The sequence below is a fragment of the Sturnira hondurensis genome, unplaced genomic scaffold (assembly GCF_014824575.4).
Source record: "Sturnira hondurensis isolate 20B ecotype Veracruz unplaced genomic scaffold, ASM1482457v3 Scaffold0024905, whole genome shotgun sequence".
Lineage (NCBI taxonomy): Eukaryota > Metazoa > Chordata > Mammalia > Chiroptera > Phyllostomidae > Sturnira > Sturnira hondurensis.
Window position 1 is genome coordinate 1 of NW_028097536.1, and position 5,810 is coordinate 5,810.

The 5,810-nt window shown below is 34.1% G+C and overlaps 1 long non-coding RNA gene across 1 annotated transcript; it reads right to left on the reverse strand.

Annotated features, from left to right (window-relative positions):
• LOC118982060 (uncharacterized) lies at positions 1 to 2,991 on the reverse strand. Its single transcript, XR_005065473.1, has 2 exons — positions 2,881 to 2,991; positions 1 to 312 (listed from the first exon to the last, which is right to left on the reverse strand). It is a non-coding gene; the product is annotated as an uncharacterized LOC118982060 (long non-coding RNA).
• Between the last annotated feature and the right edge of the window lie 2,819 nt (positions 2,992 to 5,810).

The window sequence follows — 5,810 nt, forward strand, 5'->3', positions numbered from 1 at the left end:
TCTCACTTGCACTTCTCTGTGTGCAGTTCTAGTCACTTGCACTAGTGACTCTGTGTGGGCACCTAAGAATTGTCCCAAGTCCTTAAAGTACTGATGTAAGGTAATTCAAAGAAATTGCTCATTCAAAACACTAGAATTGACAAAGCCATGTTTGGGCAATGGAAACGTGGTTCTTAGTGCAAGGGAATAGAAACATTCTCTGAATAATTACTGAGAACATATTCTTAAAACTTTTCTGCTATACTTACAACCATGGCAAACATGAGAGCCACAATAAAGGCCAAGGCAAGGATCTTCATATTTGGCTGAGTCCTGTGAAAGCACATGGGACAAATCAGTAATACAGTCATTCCTGTGCTTTCAAATCATCTATTGATCAGACTGTGATGTGCAGCTTTGTGAACCTGGCTAGAGGTACAGAGTATTCAAACCCATTGCATTACATCACAGACCTTAGAGACAAGTAGGGGACATTGTTGTGGTATACAGCTACTAAAGTATCATGAAGGCAGACAAAATGGACATCCGAAACTGACCAAGACAGGAAAGGGATAATAAAGTAAAGAAAAAAGGTAAAGCTTGTGTAAGATTTTATATTGGGTTTGTCAAAAACTTGTTTAGCTTTTGTCAAAAGTGATTTGCAAACTTTCTTGGTGCTATTGACAATTTGGCCAAATACTCCTTTGTTGTGGGGATGCATTGGAGGATGTTTAGCAGCAACCCTGTCCTCTACCCACTGGAGTCAGGAGACATTCTACATACTCAAAATATCCAAATCTATAAAGTTACCGGTGAAAATGAAAAAAAAAGCTGTGTTTTTTTAAACAGAAAATACTAAATGGAATATTTGGCCAACCAATAGAATAGATAAGGCACTGTTTGAGGAAGTTGCAAATAAGTAAAACTGAAGGCGAAGATAGGGACAGTTTTCATAATACGGATAGAGAATCAGTCAAGTTCTTGACTTGAGAATTGTGGAGTTGGTATAACCCTAGTATTAGAACATGAAAGTTAATGGATAAAGTACAATCCAATTACTAAGAAGTTTCAGGGAAAATATTTGAAGATACTTTGAGAAATTGATTTAATCTCCAAATTATCTTTATCAATGAAATTACCCTACTCTGGAACTCTTGGATATGTTTTTGAATTCAGCTGATACAAATGAACTCAGTTATGTTGATGTTGTATAAGAAATAAAGCAGACTATTCATTTCTCAGTTATAGATTTCTAAATGAAAAGTCTTTGTAAACTATAAAGGTAAATAATTGATGAAAGCTGTTTTCTTCTTCATTATTTTGGACATCAGCTTTGATAGAAAAATAGAATGAATTTTTTTCTGATGATAGGGTAACTTTTCTTCTGCCTAATGAGTTTAAATCTCATGTATAAAACAGAATTTGTGACTGATGTTATTTTTCTTAACCCTGACATGCTGATATTGCTGCATTTGTAGAAATTCAGGACTGTGTCATTGGACAAATTGAAATATATATATATTTCTTTTTTCTTTTAATCAGAGCTTTTTATTTTTCATTTTTTTACCTTATTTTTATTGTCTTTTCCATTATCATTTATCCCCTATACCCTCCTTCACCTCCAGCCATCTCCCTGCCCCAGGTCCCGTGCAATCACCACACCATTGTCCTTGTCAATCACTTTTGTATCTTACTTTTGTTGAAAACCAAGTGAACACATATGAAATGCTTTGGGATTCTCTATTTTTTCATACAAATTTATGTATGTCTGCTCTTTTACCAATACTATATTGTCTTGATGGTATAAATTTGTTTTTTCCCTCTCTTTATTTTTATTTTTTTAATTTTTAAAATTTATTTAATTACTTTTCAAGTGCAGTTTTCTGTCTATTACTCCCATCTGATCCCACCCAACCCCCTGGGCTCCCCCCTCCCATTTCCACCCTTCTCAGTTGTTGTCCATGTATCCTTTGTATATGTTCCTCTAAATCCCTCCACTGTTTCCCCTGAAATTCCCTCCCCTCTTCCCTCTGGTCACTGTCAGCCTGTTCTCTATTTCACTGTCTTTGGTTATTTCTTGATAAAATTGTTTATTGTTTGCTATTTACCAAATATTTACATGTGTTATGATACAAATAAAGATGCTGCTTTTAGCATTGTTCATACCTCACATTTGATTGAAAGTAGAGGATTAAGGGTAATTCACAGAAACTGGCCTTCTACACATAAACAGAAATCCAGATGGAAATTGTAAGATCTTTAAAAGAATGTTATCTGAAGAACACAATGCTGAGGTTTGACATAGTATACAAACTTGTTTTTAACCAAATCACAAATAAAATGAATATAAATAAAATAAAATTAATTAATAAAATTCTGTTACACGGTGCTAATAATTCAGAAAGTCAGGAAATACTTTAATGATAGAAAGGGTAAATAAAATGAGTTAGTGGTGGTACTGCAGTAACTTTGATGAAGGTTAGTTAAACCTTTAGAATAATACTCACATTTGGTAAAGGAGAGCTTATTCTATTCTAAAGATCATTTTCTTATAAAATATAACCATGAAATTTAACTTCAAGGTAAAGCACGTGATCAAATAGGAGATATTTTGTATTTAGTCAAGAAAATATAAGGATGTGTGGGTTCTGTCACAGCAGAGACCCCTGAGCAGAGCTCCCCCTTGCTCCTCATCACTCATTTGGTGCGGCGTCGCTGTCAATGCACAGGCATTGGGACCCTGTCCTCGCCTTCAGATCCTGACAAACGATTGCTGTTTCTTTAAGTTTCTTTAGGAAAAATTATCAACACATTATATACACTTAGAAATAATTTGCAAGTCATTCCAGCAAACAAAAATTAGAATAAGACATCATATCAGGTTGTCAATGAATACATTACCTTTACACAAGATGAGACACAAAAGTTCAAGAAGCTGAAATGGCGAAGCCCTTTCTTGTGATGTCCTTTTCTGGAAGACTGAAGTATTTATATACACTGAAATCCTGCATTTGTTTTTCTAAAGTATGTCAGTTATGAGATCATATTATTCAACTAAAAATAATACCCAATATCTGTCCTGACAGGTACAGAGAATGAACTTATAGTTTACAATAGATGATTGTGAAGCAGAGCCACCAGGAAAATATTTCACCCATCACATTTTAATCCCAGTGTTTGTCTAGGTATGGATGAATAAGACAGAGAAAGGTATGCTACAGTGAGCATAGGGATGACTTAAATGGTACAAGGGTTTCTGTAGAACACTATCTGCCCTATTTAAACATATGCATGTCCAAGGTGGAAAAACTCTTATTAAAATTAATATTAAAATTAAAATTATTAAAATTTTCCTGGGTCTCTAATACAGGGTGACAAGTGGCATAATGAAACTGAAGCCATTTAATTCAAATGTGTCTCCTAAAATTATTACAATGTAGCTTTTGTATTGAATTTAGTGTATTTTAAATATGTTTTTAAAGATTTTATTTATTCATTTTTAGAAAGACAGAAATGGAAGGAGAAAGAGAGGGAGAAAATATTAATGTGTAGTTGCCTCTCACATGGCCCCTCCTGGAGACCTGGCCTAAAACCCAGACATGTGCCCTGACAGGGAATTGAACCAGCAACCCTTTGGTTTACAGGCTGGCATTCAATCCACTGAGGCACCACATGAGCCAGAGCTGTATTTGAAGTTTTAAAATATTCAAATGTTTAACGAAATACACTACTCCATTAGAATACGGTAAAAATTCTTATTTTTAAAGTCCAATGACCACAGAAGCTCAGTATTCTATGTGTCACATACAAACTTGATGTATATGTTTGGGTATCAATCTTAGTTCCTTTGAGTCTTTAGAGGTTCGTGTTCCTCCCTGGAGCCACATGTTAAGTAAATAGGAGGAACAACTAGTGTTCACTTAGTCCTTAGGCAAATTTATATAAAATTCACCTCTTTGCTACTGGCTAGACATTTTTAATATACTCAAAACTAAATATACCCCCCAAATACCACTTTTAAAGTTTAGGTATATTTGATGTCCTAGTCCATTGTTACTCAAAATGTAGTACATGTGACCATCAGAGTGAGCATCATCAGACATCTTGTTGGAAATGCAAGTTCACAGGCTCTTTTTCCAGGCATTTGTGTCAGAATTTAGGAGGTGAAGCTGGAATCTAATGTTATGACTCTCTCCAGGTGATTCTTTGTTGAGCATAAATTTTCAAAAACCACATAATTAACTCATAATTATATTATGTACCCCTAGGCCTGGCCCTATAAATAGAACTTAAGCTATAATTTTGTATTAGATGTTTTAAGAAAATATTTATTAAGTTTATCTTCGACACTATGTTTGGATTAATGAATCGGACATCATTGTTATTCTCTGAATGGAAAACAAAATATTATAAATGTTTTACTAGGGCTAATAAAGTCCTATTCAATTTAATCATTCTGATTTTTAAAATTAATTTTCATGCTTTTTAGATATATAGTTGATTCTCAATGTAAAACAAATCTAATCTGTAGTATATTTGTAATGGAAAAAAGTTATACATGGTTCAATAAGTATTGACATAGGTTTGATATTTCAAAGGTTAATCCTGCTTTAAGCATCTTAAAAATGTCAAACGGATTTCTTCTTTCCTTACTCTTGATTCCTCTCTTCCTCATTTAGTTACTGCACCTTCTTTCTTCATTCATTTATTTCTTTGGTAATTTCTCTCAAGCCACGTTAAAATTCAGTATTCTTATAGGTTGATAGTATTCACAGCCTAATGAACAATATGTGAACTAGTGATTCAAAGGCTCTACCAAGCAGCGTCATCATAAAAGAAATGAAAATAAAAGCCTGCCAAGGTAATAAAAATAGACAAATGAGAAGATATAGAATTTAAACCTACATTTAATTGAACTTATCCATAATTCAGGTAGGGACACAAAAGTATAGGCATTCTTCCACACATCATTTTATCCTTCAAGACGTCAGGAAGTGTGGGGATTATATGTGACAGGAGGAATCAAGAAGAGTGGACTCTAAACGCAGGAGTACCTTTGGGTGTTTCTCCTGCTTTTATCCTCCAGGAATAGGTCAACTAAGAATATTGATGGGCCAGAACTTGTGCTGTTATTGTATAACTAAGTAATACAGGTATCATATTTGCTATAACTAGACACCACACTCTATGAAAATGCCAGGGTCTTTCATTCAAGAGAACAATCAATAAAGAGTGACTGGCACAACACAAGTGTGGTTTTAAATTGGTGGCATGACTATGCAGTCTCTGAATGAGTATCTATGATGATATTTATGCTGGATTCCATATCTCCTCTTCTTCCCTGTTATTTTTCTTTCTCATTTTTCTCCATTTTCTCCTTCCTTTTCTGCTCTTCCTTTTTCCACTCCTCCTACAATGAATGTGTGCCGCACAGTATATGACATAATCCACAACATTTCTTTATTTAACTAAGAAATGAGCTTGTGTTAAATTCTTGTAGAGTCAGAAGAGAAGCAGGCAAAAGACAGAACCCTTTGATAACAACAGAGTAATGTGGGAGAAGAACAGAGAAGTCCTGAAAATCTCCCAGAAAGGAAAGAAGAGCAGAAGAAAGAATAAATTCCAGACATTAGTGAATTATGCAAGCCAAAAATATGAAATATCAGAAAGGAAGGTTAATGTTCATGTACAAATTTTACAGTAATCTTGGAGATTGCTTAAGCTCCTTAAACTATAATTTTCTTATGTAGAATAGATAAAGTAAGGTAGGACTAGATTAGATGAGAAGGTATATAAATTACATTGCAGATAGAAATATTCAAATATAGCCT